We start from the raw sequence: 23,775 nt of genomic DNA, 5'->3' as shown, positions 1-23,775 counted from the left end.
CCTATGGAACACTACTACTGACTCACTACTCTGACTGCCATGAGGTTTCCACAAATTGGATTGAAATTGACTTGATGGCAGCTGGCAACTGGGGTGTGTGTGTATTTCTATGTATGTGTTAGTATATATCTGTATATACCTATGTATAGATATATATAGGTAGAGTAGGATTAAGTGTCAAAATAAATGGTAGAGGGGAGCAATCCTGTAGGATAATAGGACAGAGGTTGATGAACTATAGCCCGTGGTCCCAATCTAACCTGCTCCTTGTTTTTGTAAATAAAGTTTTATTGGAATACCACCGCACCCATTCGTTTCCGTATTTCCTATGATGCTTTCATGCTATAGCGGCAGAGTTAAGTAGTCGTGACTTAGCCTGCAAAGCCTAAAATATTCACTGTTTGACACTTCAAAGAAAAATATTTGCTGATATCTGCTGTAGGATACCAGAGGAGAAGGACTTTACCATGTGTTGGAGGAATCAAAAAGCCTTTAATGGAAGAAGTAGAATTTGTTTTGAAGCTTAGATATGGATAGCCTTTGGTGAAGTGAAGAAGGAAAAGGATCATTCTAAGTGGTGCAAAACTCAAAATCAAAAACAAGCACATGCATAAATATGAAAAGCTGATGGAATATAAAGATTAAAAAACAAAAACCCGTTGCCATCAAGTTGTTTCCAACTCACTGTATATAATATAGATGATAATATAATCATTTATCCACAAGTGTGCACTTTGTAACTATTCACCTGGAACAGTGATTCTTAAAGTTGGTAAGACATTTGAATGAATTGATGAACTATTTAAAAATAAGATTTTGATTTCACTCAATATGTGATACTAAAGTGTAGTCCATGTTGAAAACCATTGATCTAGAGTATTTGTTCATTTGGTCAAGTTCATTGTTTCCTGTTGAGGGCAGACACTTTTTTTTTTTTAATCTCATGTCATTTCCCCCTTCATAATGTATTAGCAAACTGGCTATGTAGTAGTAATATTTGCTAGTCACTCATTATAATAAAATAAGTACTAGATACTGAACAGGTAACTAAGTGCCAGCACTCTACCAAGAACTTTCCTTACATTCTCTCATTAAAAACTTGCCATAGCCCAGTGAGGTAGATATTATTCCCATTTTACAGAAGAGAGCACTAACAGATGGATTAAATAATCAGATTAAAACTAAAAGATTTGTAGATGGATACTCTTTATACAATATGACCAGTAAATTGACTCTCTTAAAATGAGAAACTTTTGGAGCTAGGCATATAGATAGGAATGTACTTTCAAAAAATTTAAAAAAGTGAATATGCCAATTTGTATTATCATGTGACCTAATTCTCTTCTATTACATTGTACTGTTTTCTAAAAGTTGAGTCAGCTTTCACTACAAATGTTTCTGTACAATTTTATTGAAAATATTGATTTTTATTATTTTTTTAATACGGGCTGAGAATGTTTTGTATCCTCTGCTGTCTCTGTCCCTTTATGTCTACAACAATTTCTCTTTTCCTTGCTTCTTAATGTTCAGTCATTTGTAATTTCCTCTCTCTCTCTTTTTTTTTTTTTCTCCTTTATCTCTAATATCCCTTCCTAGTATTCATAATAGGTCCCAGTTACATGGTGTCTCTGATAAAGTACTTGAATATGTTTCCCTAAAGTGAGGGCTTCTTTCAGAGGAAAAAGAAAGAATCAATGGAACTTAATGCCAGTTTCTTTTTCCGAACCTAAAAAGGGGCAGATACTACTGAACTGTTTGCATATCACTACTGGATATGACATCATAATAAGGAGATGGGAAAAGCCGAATGATTCAGGGGAAGCCACAAGCAGTCTAAGAAAATGTACATCTGTCTCCCATGGGCCACGTTAGTGTCTCCGTGGAGAGTAAGCTGGCCATTTGGCCTGTGGGGAGATCATTCATTACACACAGTAATGGCCTGCTACAGGAGGGCCTACAGATGGTAGATCTAAAGCTCACCCAAAATGTCCTTTCCTTTTTTTATGATTGATTTTCTAGGTAATATATCCTGTTAATTTAAGGGAAAAAAAATGCTTTAGTGAGGAGACAATGGAGATTTTTGTTCTTTTTTATTTTATTTTTTTATCAATAACAGATGTCATTCTGTCCCAGTAAAATACCCAGCCCCATCATCTCTCTTTGTTTTCAGATGTTCTGAAAAAAGTAAAGAGACTCTTTTATAGACATATCACCAATTAAAAAAAAATTCTCAGAAACCTAACTATGACTGTTCACATGGAATGATTCTGTATTTATGACTGAAATTATTATGCATATTGGTCTATAACTTTCATGTAAGAGTGAGTATTATGCCCAACTTTTTTAGTCTACAAGTTATTTTTAATGATTCCCTTTGTGTTTGGCCTCTTGTTTTATGAACTTTTGCTTAAAGCAATAATATTTAATTCCTGCCCAGCTATACACTTAGATAATGGCTCGAAAATGACTAGTGGTCTATAAAATCTAACACTGTATATGTAAATTCTTTTGTATTCTCTTGATGCAGCAAGGATTTTCAAAATAATTTACACAGTTTTTGGAATTAGAAAAAGGTGGTTCTAGTTGTGTGCCAGAGATACAGTCCTACGGGCTTTACACACATCGTCACACATTATCCTCAAAGTTGTCATCTGACAGCCTCAACAGCCCTATAACGTGGGCTTTAGTACCATCAATTCAGGATGGAAATATAGAACTCGATGTTTCAGGTGGGTTAAGTAACAAAACTCTATTTCCAAAACCTGCACTTTCCCCTCAATCACATGTTGTCTTCCAGGTAGAGTCAAATCCTAACTCTTTGCATTTCATAGAAATGGGAAACTTTGAGGAAAAATAAAGAAGAAATCTTTAGAATTCTGTGCTTTCAAAAGAGATTAAAAAATCAGATTTTTAAAAATCAAAATCACACTTCAAAGTATACCGAAAAAAAAAGACAAAAATAAAACGACAAGAAAAATGTTGGCGATATGTTATTTTGCCACTCTTACACATACTTAATCCTTCTTTCAAAAGGTTAACTCCATGAATTGTGTGTGGTGGGAATGATGTTAATACCAAAAAATCAAGTAGACATAGATGATGTTGTCGTCGGTAGGTGCCATCGAGTTGATGCCAACTCAGAGTGACCCTGTGTACGACAGAATGAAACACTGCACCGTCCTGCGCCATCCTCACAATTACTGTTACTCTTGAGTCCATTGTTGCAGCCACTGTGTCAATCAGTCCATCTAGTTGAGGGTCTTCCTCTTTTTTGCTGAACGTCTGCTTTACCAAGCATGATGTCCTTCTCCAGGACTGGTCCCTCCAGATATGTAAGACAAAGTCTTGCCATCCTTACTTTTAAGTAGTATTCTGGCTGTACTTCTTCCAAGACAGATTTGTTTGTTCTTTTGGCAGTCCGTAGTATATTCACTATTGAATTATGACTATGTTTAAATAATTGGGATTTAAATATTGTTTTACTCTTTTTTGAGTACCTGATTATACTTTACTAAAAAAGTACATTCAGCCTCAGTTACACCTTAACAAGAAAGACTATTCACATTAAAAAAAAAAATTCTTAGTAATAATTGGTTCTTTAAAATAACAAACCAAAAAAAAAACCATTTCTGTTGGGTCGATTCTGATGCATAGCAATCCTATGTTGTTGTTAGGTGCTGTAGAGTTGGTTCCAACTCATAACAACCCCGTGTATAATAGAATGAAACACTGCCTGGTTCTGTGCCATGCTCACAATCCTTTTTATGCTTGAGCCCACTGTTGCTGCCACTGTGTCAGTCCATCTTGTCGAGGGTCTTCCTCTTTTTTGCTGATGGTCTACTTTACCAAGCATGATGTCCTTCTCTAGGGGCTGATCCCTCCTGATAACATGTCCAACATATGTGAGTCTAGTCTCACCATCCTTGCTTTCAAGGAGCATTCCAGTTGTACTTCTTCCAAGACAGATTTGTTCCTTCTTTTGGCAGTCCATGGACATGTCTTATAGGATAGAGTATAACCGTCCTGTAGGATTTTGAAGGTTGTAAATCTTAATGGAAGCAGACTGCCACATCTTTCCCCTGTGGAGCAGCTGATGGGTTTGAATGGCCCACCTTTTGGTTAGCAGCCAAGCACATTAACCTCTGTGCCACCAGTGTACCTTAAAATAACAAAAGTTCATTACAACTTGAAATTCAATGTAAGAATCCATCTGAAACCCACTTTAATGGAATTTAGAAAGTCCGTTATTATAGGGACCAAGACTCTAAGACCAGTAAATCAAATAAGGAGAAGTTATACAATTCAGGTACTCCTGTATGCATAATGATTATTCCACAAAAGTACTAAGTTAGAGATTCAAGTTCAAAACATGCCAGGGTTATGACCAAGAATCCTGTTAAGGCTCTTACTGAATTAAGCCAATATAACATACAAATAGAAGGTCATTTTGGATCTTGAGGAAGCATGTGTCCCCAGCTAGCAGCCTGTTGGGATGAAAAAGGTGTTTACATGGATTACTTTGGTTTCTGAAAAGACCTTTTAAAAAAAATTATTTAATCAAATCATTAATGATTTCAAAGGAAGTGGTGTGATACATTCTTTATGTTATTAAAAGAGAGTACTATAAGGTGGTCAAAGTTCTATGATTCTTACATAATATAATCAAACTTTTAGTTTTTAGAATCATATATTCGTTGCCTATATACTGATTGCCTTTCTACAGATTTGTGAGAAGTCTCTGAAATTCCTAGAAATCTTAAAATACAAACACATGCAACAACATGGTACCCCAATCTTCCCATATAGTTTTTATTTCAAATATGGCAGTGAGCGTTAAAAACAAATGTCCCCTTCACTCCTTTGGCACTGACTTTTACCTTTGGTTTCTTCACATTCCCTTGTAAGAGAAATTTCCCAGCTGTGTTGAAAACAGATGTGTGGAGAGAAGTACATGCCAGGATTGGCAAGCATTCAGATGCTGAGTTTGCTGCAAATGTGAAACCAATACATGGTGTAGTCCCACAATTACACCAATAATAATAATACCAGCAAAGTTAGCAGACATCCTTACCTTTGGTGACTGTTCCTGCTCTTAGAGTATAATGGATGGTATTGCCATTTACTCAGCACTTTGCCCTTGACCTGTTGCAGAAACTGTCCTAATCGATGTAAAGTCACGTGCGAAGCTGACAAATGTTTTCTGGGCTTCATCTTATTTATGAGAGGTGTGGATCTATCCCTGTGAACACTTCAGAGCCAGAGAATCTAAGAAGATGAGCCAGTTGGAGCTTGCCCATTGTCTCATCCTGGACCCTGGCCTATTTCCTGCTGTATGACTCGACTTTGTTGGTGCTTGGCATTGACTCTGCCAGGACCTAGTGACCATTCCCTGAAATGACCTTTGGCTGTACTGGAAGGTGAAATTTCAGATAATAGTCCTGGAAACTTAACAGTTCACAGAAGTCAGATTGGCACAGACAAGCATAAAGGACAAGCAACAGCATGATGCCTGAAGTAACTGGCTTGTTCCTTCGCCACCATGGGCCTCCTGTAACCTTTACTATAAATACATAGAGTACAGATTTCATTATACAGTATTTTACTTGGCATATAGCAGAATAATTGAAGGCACATGTTATTTATTGAAGGTGAGAAGCACCCTGTTGGTATCTAAATAACATCATTTTGTGGAATTATTTATTTTTGACCCAAGCATTTTATCATTGACTTTAAGGAAAACTAAACACAACTAGGGAATGTCAAAAATGAAAATTTGCCATACAATTCAGATATTCTGCATAGAACACTAAAAGTGTCTAAACTGGCACTTATCCTCAATAAGTAAGCTCTTACTTTTTTCCTGAATTTATTTTAAATTTTGATAGCTTTTTTCATGAACAAAAATCTTTTTATGAAAAAAATTCAGTTAGATTTTTTCACAAATATGTAAAAGAAATATTGAGTTGGTTTCTAAGTTACCTTATTTGATTTATGTAGTACAAAAATAATGCTAAAGACTGTGCTTGACTGTAGGTTTTTGAGGTCCTTGGTGGTGCAGTTTGCCCTCTGTTATTGATTGACAGTTTGGCAGTTAGAATTACTCAATAGCACCATGGAAGAAAGGTCTGGTGATTTATTTACATAAGATTACAACCATTGAAAACCTTATGGTGTGCAGTGTCACTCTGAAACACACGGGGTTGTCGTGATTTGGAATCAACTCAAGGGCAGTCCGTTACTCCTTAGTTACTCAATTTTCTCAAGCTGTTAGGGAAATAAGGAATGTTCAGTAAAGTAAGGAAGGACAACTGAGTCACTTTTATTTCAGATAAGAAAAATGTAGTCTATGGATACTTTAGGCATTTTAACGTTTCCAGAACAAGCCCATATATGAAGAGAACTAGGATACATTACCTGTAATTTATTTCTGTTTCCTCCAATACTAATTATTTAAAAGGTAACTAGAAGTCATTTCTATATTACAAGTAATAGCATATTTTCCAGAATCATTATCCAGGTAAAAATCCTATTCTGCCTGAGAGTTAAGATAAGTGTGGTGTCATTGTTATACGATGGTTTTATGTGTAATATAAATGTATTCTTTGGATAGGTGGCTGGATAACTTTATTAAATAATTAATCTAGAGTGTTCCAGTGCATAATATTTTGAGTTAATATATGATATGAGAACAAAAATCACTTCTATTTTTTAGCATTGTTGTTAGGCCCATTTCTCCATAAAATATGGAATAAAAAAATTTAATCTGCATATATTATTGCTTTATTCTGCAAGTCTTTAGTAAGATGAATACATTACCTAAATTGCATTCATAAGATTTATAAAGGCAAAATGGTTTCTTCTTATTAAATATATGCACCCTTCTCATCTATCATAAAATGATACTTGGTCTTAGCTAGGCGCTAAGCTATAACCCACAGCCTATATTCAGACAATGCCTAAGTTCAAAGTTTTCTAAACTTTGTTTTATTACTGATGGCATTTTTGTAGAGAATTTTGTGGGATCAGAATTTTACGGCGCACCATTCAGGAAACATAGCCTTGAGGATAGGCGTTTGTCTTTATAGACAAAGTGGAATTTTGAAGGTATTATTTCCCAAACCCTGCAAGTACCTGAATTTTGATTTCAGTTTCGTTGTCTCAAATATTTAACAATGCATGTCAAAGTAGGTAGCCACTATCCTTATTTCCATAATAAAATGACAAATGTCCAGATTGTATGGGCTTTTAAAATGTGAAACGATGATACAATAAATAATAATAGCAAAATGATGAATGGAATCAGTGAAGTGGGAATTAATTCTTGAGACCTCAGGTCAGAAATTAGCTTAATACACTCAATAAATAATTTAAACCTTAGTTCATCATCAGGGACTAAATGAACACTTACCACATGAGGTCTTTATGGTTATTTAATTTATAATTAATAGAATCACTCTGTCTTCCCAAACCTTGGGGTTTTAAGTGTTAGAAAAAGCATGTATTTTTCTGACATCTTGGTTCCTCTTGTTTCTCTTCATTGTCACATTGCACACTGAAGCATTCTAAAATTTTGACCTTCTTTGCTGCTAAAAGCTCTTACTTACTGAAATGTACCCTGATCTCCTATCGTTAGCTAAGTGACCTGATTTTGTGGAATCCTGAGGTCTGTTGCTTCACACTAAGTGTGTATTGCAGGAGTATTAGGAGTCCTTGGGTGCCACAGCTGGTTAACGCTTGGCTGGAGGCTGAAGGTTCCACTTACTCAGAGTCTCCTCAGAAGGGAGGCCTGGTGATCTACATGTGAGAAGTCAGCCACTGAAACTTCTAGAGAGCACAGTTCACTTCTAATGTACATGGAGTTGCCATGAGCCGGAGGCGACTGGACAGTGACTGGTTTGGTTTTTGGTTTGCAGGAATATTAAGAAAAAAAATTGGAAGTATACCCTGACATTGCCTGTAACCTAAATTCTTATCTTTCCTTTTGTAGCCATAGCATTGCATTGCTTAATCATCAGTACGATATTATATGCTTACCTGCTAAGTAGACTTCACAGATACCCTCAAATATACAACTCTGACACGATCCCTAAATAATTTTTCCTTACCACATTCTAATTATTCCACATAAAAACAAACAAACAAATAAATAAACTCATTGCCGTCGAGTCAATTCCAACTCATAGCGACCCTATAGGACAGAGTAGAACTGCCCCATAGGGTTTCCAAGGAGCAGCTGGTGGATTCAAACTGCTGACCTTTTGGTTGGCAGCCATGGCTCTTAACCACTACACCAGTTATTCCACATAGCATTTATTAAACCACAGGGCTAACCAACATAAATTGCTATGCCGTTATATATGTAAACATAATTATACTTAGTACTTTTTTGCCAATTGTGTTTCCATATAATTTTATCCCATTCTTTTAAGCATTACTGAAACTTAGTAAATTAAAAATACTGTTGTACTCAATAATGGGGATGAAAAGATCACTAAAAGTCATCTGCATCCAAGAGCAAGTTTCCTAGATTTTGACTAATGTTTGCCAGTCTACTAAAACAGCACAGTGGAATTTTGCTTCCATCTTCCCAGCACCCACAAGGTAATGAACATGAAGATTATACAAAGCTAATCTTCCTGTCCAATTCCAAAAAGCCTGACCATTAGCAGTCTTAATTGTTCAATAATCACACTTCCATGGAACAAATCTCCTCTTTTTAATTTTTTTTTCTGATAATAAAATACACATAGACATTAAGATTAATAACTCACAAAAAGAACTGTTTGTGACTTTTGATCACTGTCATCATCACCCTCTTTTCCCTGCTCACAACTTACTTTTTCTTGGTTTTGTGGGCATTACCTCTCTAACCTGAAATTTTGGTTTAATAAGTGATATCTTTGATAATAGAAGTTGTGTTTCATTTGGTAATTGGCTGTGTTTTCCATGGATATTTGTATGCTGATACAATTTTGTGATTTTTCTATTCTTCTATATCCCCACTTACAACACCTTATTTTGAAGAAAATCTACCCAGATCCATTTTATTTCTCAACTGCCCTAAAAAACATATTAAAAAAAAAAAAAATTTTTTTTTTTTTTTTTAAGATGTACCTAAAATGAGCATTTAACTTTTTAGAGTAAATTTTCACTTTACCGTGAGGATTCTACCTAATATTTCCTATTTGGAGTGGACATTTAGCCTCAGCTTTACCTGTTTTACAAGGCTTGCCCTTTTCCTTTTCAGATTCATAGGATTCAAAGGTGAATTGAAATCCTAGATTTGCGCTGAAGATTTCATCTCAATTTGGTATCATGGAATATATTACACAACCGCTCTACATAACTGAATCATACAATCAAGAAACTTAGAGGTTATTTAGCCCCATATGTCACCCAGTTAATGAATCCTACTGAATCCATGAAAAGCGATGATGCAGCTTCAATTAAAAGGTCCATAGGTGTAAAGAACTCACCGCCTTACAAAGTAGCTCATTTTTTTCTTAGCCAGCTCTGTTTGCTCCTAAATTGATTTTAATATTATCGTGAGAGGAAAAGTGCCTATGATTTGCATTCCTTTTATTATTTAGATTTTTGTTAATCTATGAATTAGCAACATTCACACCAGAAAGGTCTTTGGCTCCCTGCTCACAAATTTCTAAAGTAATCTGTCCCTATCCACAGCCCCAGGGAAAGTAGTCATGTGTATATCACATGCCATGGGTCAGTAATCTAAGCCTGTCAACCAGAAGTGATGGACACTGAAATGGTCAGATGTCATGAACTCTGAGCTAGTGGCTATGTGCAAATGGAAGAAGCTGCTAGGCAGAGACAAGAATGGAGCATACGCTCCAAATGAGCAATTATAAAAATGTTGTAATAATTACTTATAGAGTGTCTACTAGGTGCCAGGCACTGTCCTAAACACTTTACATGTGTAATCTTACTTAATCCATACAAATAAGATAGGTATTATTATTACTCCCATTTTCACAGAAAAAGAAACTAGGCATCGAGAGATTACTACCAAGTTCACAAAGTTAGTAATAGAGATAATGTTTGAGTTTAGACTCCCTAACCTCAGATTCCACCTTTGAAAACTTAGCCCCTACTCTTAGCATCTGAACTATCCAAAGCCCTAGAGGGAAAGGGAGGACAGCCGCCTGGTAACGCTTTAGCACCGCAGTTCAGTTTTGTGTTGATTATGTCTTTTCTCCCATCCTCCCTTTTTTCCTTAAGCTATGTTGAGTGCGTTTTGAGTTCTTGCAACCATAGATCCCTGCCTATGAAAAGGTTTGATCATTCATGCCCTTCTAAGTTTAGCCTACATAAAGAACTTTGTTCATTGTTGAGATTCTAGATGTAAAGCAGAACGGATAAACATGGAAGTTATCCAACATGGAAATTATGTAGTGCTTCATATAAAAACAGTTTCCTCTGAAACAGCCCAAGTAATTATTGAATTTGTAATATATGCTAATGAAAGATTGCATATGAAGACACTACAATATAATTTGCATTGGAATTAATATTGAGGAGGCAGACATTAGCCGAGTGACCTTGACTAGGGGTTTGGAATGCCTCTTTTGCCCTAGCGATGCTCAGAAGTAACATTCTTTCTCTTGATATTTCTATTAGTCTGGAAAGTTGATGACTAAGGTCCTTTCTCATCACTTCCTGTTCTTGGTTTTGCAAAGATAGTAATGTGTGAACTTTTACCCCTGTGACAACAGGATAGAATAAGGGTGTGCATCTCCACTGGAAGGATCAAAAAATAGGAAATTGGCAAGAGAAAATAAATAAGAGCCCTGGTGGCGTAGTGGTTAAGTGCTATGGGTGCTAACCAAAGGGTCGGCGTTTCAAATCTGCCAGGCGTGCCTTGGAAACTCTATGGGGCAGTTCTACTCTGTCCTATAGGGCCGCTATGAGTCGGAATCGACTCGATGGCACAGGGTTTTAAGGAGCATAGGAGGAAGTAGGAGGCAAGCGTTTGCTAGGAGAGAGATCAAATGCACAACATGAACACACCACAAAAAGGAGGCACATGGAATTATTCATTAGAAACAGAAAAAATTATGCACAAAAGTTCACCCCTTCCAAATTGGGAGGGATATTTATAGTGTTTACTATTTGTAATATTTTTAAGAAATTACCCTCCATGCCAGAGGAGCCCTAGTGGTACAGTGGTGAAGCATTCGGATGCTAACTGAAAGGTGGGCAGTTCCAACCCACCAGCCGTTGCACGGGAGAAAGATGTGGCAGTCTACTCCCGTTAAGATTACAGCCTTATAAACCCTATGGGGCAGTTCTACTCTGTCCTATAGGGTTGCTATGAGTCAGAATTGGCTCTGTGGCAACAGGTTTGGCTTTTTGGTTTACCCGTAACGCCACTGTCTTATGGCCCTTCTGCTTTTCTTAGCTCTGCAAAGGTGATCCACTGATTACACTTACAGGCCCACACACAATCTGCTTTGGGAGACCAATCTCAATTGAGGCAGAGAGCAGACATAGATAATTAAATAGCCTGTGCTTAGGATCTTAGGAAGTGTTGAGGCTAAACTGGAATGGATTGCCACATTACTGACAACTGGAGTATTTCCTAACGATAAGCCTGACTCAAGACGTGGTGTGCCATGATTGACTCCTGGACCTCTACCTTGTTCTCTCTCTATAAACTCTTTGTTGTTGTTGTTAGATGCTGTGAAGTGTGTTCCAGCTCATAGCAACCCTTTGTACAACAGAACAAAACAGTGCCTGGCCCTGCACCATCCTCATGATCTTTGTTATGCTTGAGCCCATTGCGGAGCTGCTGTGTCAATCCATCTCAATGAGGGTCCTCCTCTTTTTTGCTGACCCTCTACTTTACCAAGCATGATGTCCTTCTCCAGGGACTGGTCCCTCCTGATAACACGTCCAAAGTATGTGAGATGAAGTCTTGCCATCCTCACTTCTGAGTTGCATTCTGATTTTACTTCCTCCAAGACAGATTTGTTCATTCCATTGGCAGCCCATGGTATATTCAACATTCTTCGCCAACACTATAACTCAAAGGCGTCAATTCTTCTTTGGTCCCCCTTATTTGTTGTTCAGCTTTTGCATGCATGTGAGGCAGTTGAAAACACCATGGCTGGAGTCGGGGTATAAAATCTAGACCTACATTTTTCTAATGTTGTTGTTAGTTGCCCTCAAGTTGATTCTTACTCATGGAGACCTCATGTGTGCAGAGTAGAACTGTTCCATAGGGTTTTCAAGGCTGTGTCCTTTTGGGAAGATGGCTAGGACCCTATTCTGAGGCACTTCTGGCTGGGTTCAAACCGCCAACTTTTTGGTTAGTAGTTGAGCACTTAACTGTTTGCACTACCCAGGGACTCAATTTTTCTAATTGCATTATTCTAATCTGCATTTATGAGCTTGAAACCCAGCCCCTCTCACTCCACCCCATGTTCCTTGTTTATGCCTAGCTCTGCATTTACTATTGGTTGTAGAAATCTTCTGGCCCCCCTACCGTTATGAGTACTGGGTACTAACACACTCTCATGTTCTTTATAATTTCCTTCCCTGGGGACTAGAACACTTTCCTTGAAGTTCTGCTGCCCTAGTGTGGATCATCTCTGTGGTGACTTCTAGCTTGTCTGAACTGAAGGCTATCACCCACCATGCACTCTGTATCTATTTTGCCAAGATTCTGACTCAGGATATAGACTCACTAATTGTTACTAGTGATTGTCACATCATCTAATATGTAATCTGATTTGAATGCCTCATTCCCTGTGCAACTCTAATGGTCTTCACCTTGTACTAGAACTTCTAAGCTACTAATTGTTTTCCTTTTTCTCTTAAATTCAAGGTCCTTGAGAAGTGAAACCACGTCATAGTTTTTTGAGATCTATACAGTGTTCTTCCATTGTTTGTTTCTTTCTGAAAAATAGAGTGTGTTATTAGAGTCATAGGCTCATACTCACATTGCCCTGTCTGAGTATGGTCAGACTCCTAGGTATTACTGATTGGTACTTAGATAATGTTACTAATTGATAGGATAATTATTTTGAAGTAGTTTAACATAATTCAATAATCCTCTGATGCTTCTCAGAAGTTGATTAAAGCTTATATTTAGTGCAAATTAGACCATTTGTTATAAGGTACGACTGTGTCTCAGTTTTCTAGTGCTGTTATAACAGAAATACCACAAGTGGATGGCTTTAACAAAGAAATTTATTCTCTCATAGTCTGGGAGGCTAGAAGTCCAAATTCAGGGTACCAGCGCCAGGGGAAGGCTTTCTGTCTCTGTTGGCTCTGGGGAAAAGTCCTTGTCATCAGTCTTCCCCTGGCCTACGAGCTTCTTTGCATAGGACCCCGGGTCCAAAGTACAAGCTCTGCTCCTGGCACTACTCTCTTGGTGGTATGAGGTCCCCTGTCTCTCTGTTCGCTTCTCTCTTTTGTGTCTCAAAAGAGATTGACTCAAGATACAACCTAATCTTGTGGATTGCATTCTGCCTCATTAACATAACTGCTTCTAATTCTGCATCAGTAACATCATAGAGGTAGGATTCATAACACATAGGAAAACCTCATCAGATGACAAAATGGTGGACAATCACAATAGTGGGAATCGTGGATAGCCAAGGTGATACATATTTTGGGGGGACACAATTCAGCCCATAATAGTAAGTATAGTTTTTTTCAAATTTTAAAGCATACAAACATCAGTTTTTAGAAAGTTAACTTATACTAAAATTTGGAGACTTGTTTTTCCTATACAGAAGCTAAGAAAGTGGAAATTTGGCTCCGTTCATGTTCTTTTGGGGTGGGTATAGGGGATAATGCACAGAGCAATACCTGTTCATGTTAATACGGTGATGGAAGTTTGTTTTTGCTTTGAGGAATCTGTGGACTTCCTTGCATGTTTATAACTTTATCTACTTTTTTCCATTCCACCCTGTAATCACATAGTATGCATTTGTGTTCTCTGATTCTTCTGATTGAAGTAGATATGAAATTAATGACTTAGTAGCCATCAAACTGTGTATGCAGAATGAAAAGGTAATACAAATGTGCTGAGGGCCTCTCAGGTACTCTACTGTGTGCTCAAAATAAGGAAAGATAAATTGTTAAGTGAGCTTGAATGCCATCTTTTAATGAAGGATAAGCTAACATTAGAAGTATCTATTTAATTACATGTCCAAACAATATTATCAACCTACTTATATGTTGCTGGGCTACTCTCTAAATCAGTGTAATCTCCCTTCCAGGCTGAAAAATAGGTTGTTGTTCACCCTTTACTCTTGATGATTCAAAATAGAACATAGAAATTTGTCAGACATTTTAGTCATTACATATACTGGTAAAGTAACTAGAGACTGTAATTATCTTTTTCTGCTATCAAATAGAATGAAGTACCTGGTTAAGTCTTTTGTTCATTTTTCTCTATGGTTGTTTATGTTCTTATTGTTTTATATGGGTTCTTTTTACATTCTCTATATTCGTATTGCAAATCCTTTCTTTCAGATTAAGACTTTTTTTTTATTTCCTGTATAGTGCCTTTTGATAAATGGTTTTGACTTTTAACAGCTGAAACTGATTATTTCAGTGATGGTTTGTTTGTTGTTAAATATATACTTTTCAACTCCAAGATCATAAAGGTGCTCTCCTAAATGTTTCTGAACACTGTCCAGTAGACTTTTGTAATGATGGAAATATTTTATATCTGCCACTTTCTAATATGATAGTAGCCACGTGTGGCTATTGAGCACTTAAAATGTGGATAGTGCAACTGATGAACTGAATTTTTAGTTTAATTTAATTTTAATAAACTTAAATTGAAAGAGCCGTACGTGGCTATTGACTATCCCATTGGATAGCTCACGCTACAGCCCTGTTTCTCACTGGTCTTAATTCACTGGTGTTGATTTTTCTGCATGTTGAGGGGAAAGCGTAGAGTCATTTTTTCCCATTTGAATAACCAGTTGGCCTGGAAAGACAACCCCCCGCTGATGGAAAATGCCAGCTTTGAAATGTGTGTGTGTATACATATACATATATAAAATCACCGTAGAGTTATAAATAAGCATTCATGTAGTGATACAACCCTCCCTCCCCCCCCCCCCCGCCACAACACATTGTTTTGCTTTAGGAATGTCTTTGCTATTCTTGGCCATTTGATATTTCCTATAAATTTTTAGATGCAGGTTTTCAAGTAAAAAAAAAAAAAAAAAAGGATTGTGCATTGCATTTAAATCAGTACATCAAGTTTCAATTCAGGGAGAATTGGGATTTTTATATTGAGGCTTTCAATTCATGAACATGTATATCTCTCCATTCAGCCAGGTCTTCTTTCATGTCTTACATCTTTAAAACTGTTTTATCTATAAAGGGCTTGATGTTTTGTTATAATAGGGAGTATTGTATGTGTTATCTTTTTAAAATAGCATATTTTATATTTTACAGATGTATATGAATGTTCTATAGGGTCGCTATGAGTCGGAATCGACTCGACGGCACTGGGTTTGGTTTTATATGAATGCAGTTTATCCTTGTATGATTTTTTTTTAATCTAACAAACTACTAAATTCTAATTCTAATATTTGTAGATGGCTATGCAGTCTGTGTAAATATATTTATAATCTCTGTATAAAAATAATTTTATTTCTAATCCTCTACACTCAGTTTAAGGAGCCCTGTTGGCATGATGGTCAAGCATTTGGCTGCTAACCGAAAGGTTGGCAGTTTGAACCTATGCAGCGGCTCAGTGGGAGAAAGACCTGGCCATCTGCTCCAGTAAAGATTAACCCTCTGGGGCATTCTACTTTGTCACATGGGGTCCCTGTGAGTCAAAAATCAACTCTACACACCTAACAACAATGGCAAGTACGCTCAGCTTATTTTTCTTGCCCTACTGTTTCACCTAGGACTTTTAATGAAGTGCTGTATAGACATGGTGGTAACTGGCATTCTTGTCTTGATGTTTTTAAGGGGAAACATCAAGTACGATGTTACATATTTTAATTTTGTCTTTATAGATTTCTTTTATAAATTAAGACATTAGCCTTCTGGATTACAAGGGCAGAGCACAGAGGCGGCAGAAGAAGAGTATCTGTAGGTATGGTTACGGATTATGAAAGTAGAATAATGAGCATTTTAGAGAAGTCTTTTTTTTTTTCTAGGAAAATCTTAACCATGACAAGGAATAATTTTCTCTGATGTCCTTTTAAGTGCTTGAGGTTTTTTTTTTTGTTTGTTTTTTGGAAAGACTATATGGCTTAAAATGGAAGATCTGGACTTGGTCTAATTTTCGCACTAATGATGTTTTGCATCATTTTCAGGTACTCTGTAACTTGAAAAAAAAAGATAAGTAAAACTAATAAAGCTTTTCTTTTTCACTGATTTATCCCATTAATCCAGTGAGGTGAACTGATGAGACAATTCCATGTGTTTTACAGATGAATACAACTGAGGCTCAGGAAATTACAGTTACATAACAAATACAGAGTAGGACCCAGAACCAAGAATCCTGAATTCAAGCTTGAGGTTCCTCCCCCAACTTGTAACAGCCCATCTTGTTAGAAGTGACTGTACTGTTATCAGTGTAGTAGAATACACTTCTGAGGTAAGAGTACTTCTGAAATCCAAGTTCGTACTCATTTTTCTCTTCGGTTATTTTGCCTCTGGACTTCCAGGCTCACCACTGATGACAATTTGGCCAGACTGAGAAGGAAATTAAGTCTGGTAAAAACAAAAGGGATACAGACCATATCTAGGATAGTTTTTTTTTCTTTTTTTAAACAATAATCATAACTTTTTTACTGTGGTAAATATATAGGTAACAAAACATTTGCCATTTCAACAGTATTGATATGGCAGAGTTCAGTGACTAATCATGCATTTTTATCTAAAGAAGAGTTGACTCTGAAAGTTCATTCTTGAGATAAAGTAAGTAGATTCTAGGACAGTTTTAACTCCTTTGCCACTGAGTAGAATTGATTTAAACTTTTCATCTGGATATATATCAAGTGGGAGTTCAACATGTAGAAACAAACAAGAGACTTCGTGCTCATAACATTTATAAATATTATTTAATATCATTTTTTTCTGCTCTCAACATGGAGAGAAGTTGTTAAAAGTACTTGACCTTTAAGTACAGAGTGTATAAATTAATTCATATTATTACTTCAATTTCATAGCTGAGTTGTAAATAAAAACTTTTCCCTCTTTAGAAATGAAGACAATCTTGCAATTCCCTATAGGTCTTCTATCACTTATATCATGCTATGCTTTATGCATTGACCTAGAACCCAAGAGAGTTTATACATGATTGGTGAATTTAACCAGAAATAATTTTCTGTGACATCATGTCACAACCTCAGTGATGAAAAAAAATTCACTAATTTCTTTTGCATTTAATTATATAAAAATAGAAATTAATCCTTCAGATGCACGTAGTTGGCTAGATGAACATCTAGACTATGTGCGTTTTAAAATATGTATGCATTTCTTATGTAAACTGTGTTATCATTCCATTGTCTCTCTATATGTGTTTATATACCAGTCTTTTCATTTTTATTTATCTTTTTATATCTGATGCTTCTCATTAATTTTGCTAGAGTCTTCCGAGGAAAGATTTTTTTACTTTTTAATAATGACATACTTTTGCCCACAGAGCTTCAGAGAAAGTAAGTTTAAGTATTGGACTTTCAATTCTCATTCTCTCCATACATTTGACAATCTTTCCACCTACCTATGTCTCCTTCACAGACTCTTCTTTCTCTTCTTACAATCTCATGCTAATTATTTATCAAACCTCAGTTTTTTTTTCTTTCCCTGCTCACTTCTTCAATGACATATGACTTCAGAGCTTCAGCTTGCCCCTCCTAAACTGATGCTTTCCAGGTCTACAAGTCTTGCTCTAACTGATCTCTTTAGCTGCAGTGCCACACGGCCACTGCCTCCATGTTGTTCTTCCATTCACAGCATACCAGTTTTACAGACTCCTTAATGTCCACCAAGTCTTCCCAGCTGGAAACACCATTGTCATTCTTGACATTTCTTATCCCTACACCTAAATTTTCAGCACATCCTTAAGACTCTTAGGATATCTGTCTCTTGAACTGAACATCTTTTTTCTACTCCTGTTGCCACTATTTTAGTTGAGTCCTTTAATACTTTCCACCTGAACTATTCACAGCTTCTCTTTTCTTTTTCTTTTTGTGACTGTCCACACTGCCATTGAAATGATTTTACTAAAAATCAAGTCTAATTATGTTCCTTCCATGATGAAAAACCCGTATTAATCCCCTTTGCTGATGTAATCCTTAGGATATAAGGCTCTTTTACAGTCAAGCACTATGGTATATTTTCATTCTCAATTCTTGCATCTTCTGATCATATATCCAGTGACTCAGGGCCCATCATATGCCAGACCTCATCAAGAATTTCTGTCTTTGAATATTCTGTTCTTTATGTATGAAATAACCTAAGAAACATTTTCTAACTGCTTGTCTTTTAAGACTCAGTCCAGTTGCTACTTCCTCTGTGAAATTAAGCCAGAATCCCATAGGAAGAATTCATTTCCTTCATAGAACTTTAATCTACTCTTGTTATAGCATTTAACACATTTGATTATGATTATATGCTTATCTGTCCCCCTACTATATATAGTGAGGGAAAACCACAGCATATTCTTTGTTTGTTTTTATTTTTTACTCAGCACCTGGCTTGTTGTAGTTAGCTGCCATTGAATTTGCTTCTGACTCATGGTGACTCTGTGCACAACAGAACAAAATGCTGCCCTGACCTGCATCATCACTGTGATCAATTGTGGATTGGACTGTTGTGCTCCATAGTCTTTTCGTTGGCTGATTTTCAGAAGCAGATTTCTAGGCATTTCTTTCTAGTCTGAGTCTAGAAACTCTGCTGAAACCTGTTCAGCATCATACCAACCAACATGCTAGCCTCCACTGACAGACAGGTGGTGCCGTGGCTGTGCGTGAGATGCATTAGCCATGAATCAAACCCGGTTTCCTGCATGGAAGATGAGAGTTTTCCCACTGAACTACCAATGCCCAGCACCTAGCTTAGCACATGGCATATGGTGGGTCCTCAGTTACTGACTAAATGAATGAATCAATTAGTTAGTGCTCACAGGCACTAGAATTAAATTTTCCCATCCTTAGGAAGGAAAGAAATAATGTCTTAAAACTACATTAGATTTTCAAAAATTTTTCCTTCTCGTCATTTTATATGACTTGGAGGTCAAAATTAATGACCAGTCTATCTACCTGTTCATCTGTTGTTCATCTGACTATACCTATCTGTCTCCATTTCTGCCATATACAATGGTATAATAGTGTTTGGAGAACCCAAAAAATGTTTTCTCAAATAATTTATAATCAAATTTTCTACCTAGACTCTATATGCTCTTGCTATATTTGTTCAAAATATTGTATTATCAATGTACCTAGTATACATTAAAATATAAAAGTTATTTACTCATAAGCAATAAAATTTGGTGGTGTAGAGGTTAAGTGCTACAGCTGCTAACCAAAGGGTCAGCAGTTTGAATCCGCCAGGCGCTCCTTGGAAACTCTATGGGGCAGTTCTACTCTGTCCTATAGGGTCGCTCTGCGTCAGAATCGCCTTGATGGCAATGGGTTTGGTTTTTTGGTTTTAAGCAATAAAATGAAAGAAAACGAGTGGTTCTTATAAACGACTTTTAAGTGGAAGTGACTGACAGTATTTATAAGTCATTGGTATAAATACCTTCCACTAAAAAGCCTTTAAGAATGTATACCTATTTAGAATTTCTTAAATTTGAAATTTTATTGTTATTTCCCAAATATGCTTTATGCTTTTCTGTATCCAAACTTTTGATCTTTCAATTTAGCGTATTGTCTTTTACAACCTATGCGTATTGAAATTTAGCCTGTCCTTGAAAGTGAGCTCAAATTCCACGTTTTTAAATCATGCGTACCAATCCTGATGACTCCGGCTAGAAGAATCGATTTCTTCTTTTGTATTTTTATAGCACTTACTGATTGAATAAGGGGATTTAATAATACTTTTGGAACCCACTGTGTGTTACTGTCTTTGTTATCTAGTGCTGCTATATCAGAAATACCACAAGTGGATGGCTTTAACAAATACACATTTATTGTTTAGGAGGCTAAAAGCCCAAATTCTGAACATCAGCTCTAGGGGAAGACTTTCTGCTCTCTGTCGGCTCTGGAGGAAGGTCATTGTGTCTTTGATCTTCTGCTCCTAGGCGGTCTTCGTGTGGCTTGGCATCTCTCTTCCCACATCTCTGCTTTGGTCACTTGTTTCTTATTCAATCAAAAGAGATTGATTAGAGATATACCCTACACTAATCCTTCCTCATTAAGACATCAAAGACAACCCATTCTTAAAAGTCTTAAATCCACCCCAAGTCCAAAATCTCATCATCTGAATCATCTAAATTAAATATGGGTGAGACTTTAGCTGTATTCCATCCTGGGGCAAAATAATTCTTTATCTGTGACCTATGAAATCTAGATTACAAATTGTCTGTTTCCAAAGTATAAGGGTGAAATTGGAGGGAAAGAGAGGATAATGGTCATCAAGCACGTCCAAAATTCAGCAGAACAATTTACATTATCTCTCAAGGCTTGAAAATAATCCTCTGTTCTCTGAGACCATCTGGGTAGGGGCCCCGCCCTCCAGACTCTGGGTGTTGGCTACATTCTCTGGATTCTGGGTGGAGGCCCCTTGGCCCTGGGAATGGCAACTCTGTTCCCTTAGTTTTGAGCAGCACTATTCTCCTAGTCCATCTGAGCGGCAACCCCAGCCCCTTGACCCAACAGACCTTGTTCATTTGCCCCATGGGCATGGAAGCCCTGGTCCCTCAGCTTTGCGTGGCTGGTCCCATTCCACTGGCACATGTTAACTGCAGCCTCACACTATGGAACCATGTTGGTGAAGACCTGACTCTTTAGAACATAAGAGGGTTTGGCCCCAGCCTTTGAGGTCCAGGAGAGTGTGGCTTCTGCCTTGGAAACCAAGAATGCCCTGCTTTCTGTGCTCCTTCCAGCAGTTTTGTTGATCTCAGAGTTGCTCCAGGAATGGACCTTTCCTGTTTTTGGAGGACAACAGTTTTAACTCCTTTGGCCTGTTTACTGCCTGTAGAATTCCAAGGTGCAGACAGTTTTCTATCCTTTCATTCTTTCTCTGTCCCGTTGGGTCTAAGCTAATGGGTTTTCTGCTGTGGTAGTTTGTTAAATTCATCACTTACAGGCTTAATTTCTTTAACAGAAGTTTGCATAGCCACATCTTAGGTGAACATTCTAAGACATTTAAGTTCTGTTTTCATTTTGCACAATTAATTCTTAAGTCCATCTTTTCCTCTTATTATTACTATAAGTGGCAAGGAGAAACTACATGACCTCTTTAAGGTCTTACTTAGAAATCTCATCAGCCAGCGTCTTAATCATCTAGTACTGCCATAACTGAAATACCACAGGTGGATGGCTTTAAAAAAGAGAAATTGGGAGGGGGCCAATATGGCTGACTAGGTAGACGCTACCTCGGATCCCTCTTGCAACAAAGACTCGGAAAAACAAGTGAATCGATCACATACATGACAATCTACGAACTCTGACCAACAAACACAGATTGAAAGAGTTGACCTGAGTGACAGAGACTGAGAATGAACAACTACGGGGAAGCAGCGACTGTTTTTGTAGCGTGGAGCCACCATCCCAGTCAGGAAGCCTTGGCACCGGGCTTTGGACTGGGTGCAGGGGAGCTGCACACAATATCCTGTGATGGTGCAAACACGGGGCGCAGCCCTACTCCCCTGAACTGACCTTGGGAGGGGGCCCAGCCGGTCTGAGTGGGCAGTGCGGCGACGCGGCTGGCGGGAGGAGAAGTCCCTGGGAGGCAGCGACTGGTTTTGGAGCCGGGAGTGCAGCTACCCAGGCAGGGAACCTTGGTGCGGGGCTTTGGATTGGGTGCAGGGGAGCTGAGCACAGCATTCTGTGAAGGCGCAGACACGGGGCGCAGCCCTACCCCCCTGAACTGATGTTGGGAGGGGGCCCAGCCGGTCCACGTGGGTGGCGCGGAGACGTGGCTGGCAGGAGGAGAAGTCCCCGGGAGGCAGCAACTGGCTTTGGAGCCGGGAGTGCAGCGTCCCAGCCAGGGAACTTTGGCGTGGGGCTTTGGACTGGGCACAGGGGAGCTGAGCAGGACATCCTGTGAAGGTGCAAACACGGGGCACAGCCCCAGCCCCCTGAACTGACCTTGGGGGAAGCCCAGCCAGTGCACACAGGTGGCGCAGCGATGCGGCTGACAGGAGGAGAAGTCACCGGGAGGCGGCGACTGTTTTTGGAGCCGGGAGTGCAGCGGCCCAGCCGGGGAACCTTGACGCTGGGCTTTGGACTGGGAGCTGAGGAACTAACCGCGGCTTCTGAGACAGCACAAGCACGGGACGCAGGCCTGACCCTCGGGGGCAATCTCTACCCAGCCAGCGCACACAGGTGATGCGCCCCTCGGGAATCTCAGATAAAACGGTCATCTCAAGCAAGATAAGTAACTTTGTCTATATTCCGGGGTGCTACTCTCTCCTGTTTTTCTGAACCCTCACCTCCCCTTCCCAGGTGGCTTCATTAATATTGGAATTTCCTGAACCAGAGGGAGAACTGTTCCACGGTTTTTCTTCTCCTTTTTTTTTTTTTTGGTCTTTTCCTAACCCATTCTTCTGGCCTGAGAGAAGCAACCACAAAAAACCCAGGGGCCAAAAATCCTTCCCTAATTGGACTAAAAACACAGAACCAGCTCCACCCAAGCATATGTGATCCACAGTCTCAGGCTTTCATCCCTACAGGGAACAAGGTGACTATTATAATGCAAAGGCATTTCTGATAGGGATTTGACTGCATTTGTTTTAGTGGATTTACTGGAAAGACAAGTTTCCCAGGTCTGATATCTCTGCATATTCAACAGAGCCCTCACTGACCCACAACAGGGAACTGAGGGCTGAAGCTCCCCTCAGACCACCTAGGCTCCTGCCTTAGGGGTCTAAGGAGGCTGACACCTACCAATCTGTAGAGGTACTTGCATTGAGGGCCTAAGGTACAGCTGCAGAGCCCACCCACCAAGATGCTTTAGGAATAGAGACACACCTACCTCACTGACACTTGGGGGAAGCCTGTCAGCATCCTGCCCCCCCTGGAGTGTGAACCCCAGCTGCTTCTAGAATCTGGTGCACACAACTATCACCACTGCTTCTCAAGGTGGATAGGTGACAGTGTGCATCACACACTTGATGACCCAAAATCAGATTCTACTCAAGAATAGTGAATGGACTCAGGCATATATATCTGGTAACAGCACAAACCAGCTGGTAATAGGTCATAAGTGAGTCAAGGGCTACAACAATCAAGACAGCACAATCTAGTAGGCCATCTACATATATTGAAAGAAAAAAAAAACACGATAAGACTCAGTGAGCAAATATAGAATAAATCACTACAATATCTTAGTGATAGCTTGGAGACAGCAGTCGCTATCAAACCGCATAAAGAAGCAGACCATGACTGCTTCTACAACTCCCCAAACTAAAGAATTAAAATCTTCCCCAAATGAAGAAACAATCCTGGAATTGCCAGATACAGAATATAAAAAACGAATTTACAGAATGCTTCAAGACATCAGGGAAGACCTCAGAAATGAAATAAGGCATGCTACAGAAAAAGCCAAGGAACACACTGATAAAGCAGTTGAAGAACTCAAAAAGATTATTCAAGAACA

General features: G+C 38.3%; 1 protein-coding gene across 27 annotated transcripts in view; it reads left to right on the top strand.

Moving 5' to 3' along the window:
* SLC16A7 (solute carrier family 16 member 7) overlaps nt 1-23,775 on the top strand; it is a 220,207-nt gene that overhangs the window by 11,908 nt on the left and 184,524 nt on the right. For 16 of the 27 annotated variants that reach the window (XM_064283966.1, XM_023558248.2, XM_064283965.1 and 13 more), the window contains exon 1: nt 15,119-16,603. The exons of the other annotated variants lie outside the window; for them this stretch is intronic. The gene's annotated coding sequence lies outside the window, so the exon portion shown is untranslated. Of the gene's footprint in view, nt 1-15,118; nt 16,604-23,775 lie in introns of those variants that run through there. 27 annotated transcript variants of the gene reach the window in all.

The sequence above is a fragment of the Loxodonta africana genome, chromosome 4 (genome assembly GCF_030014295.1).
Source record: "Loxodonta africana isolate mLoxAfr1 chromosome 4, mLoxAfr1.hap2, whole genome shotgun sequence".
In the NCBI taxonomy this organism is placed as follows: Eukaryota; Metazoa; Chordata; class Mammalia; order Proboscidea; family Elephantidae; genus Loxodonta; species Loxodonta africana.
The sequence above is the reverse complement of the archived record's forward strand: the minus strand, read 5'-3'. Positions and strand labels throughout refer to the sequence as shown.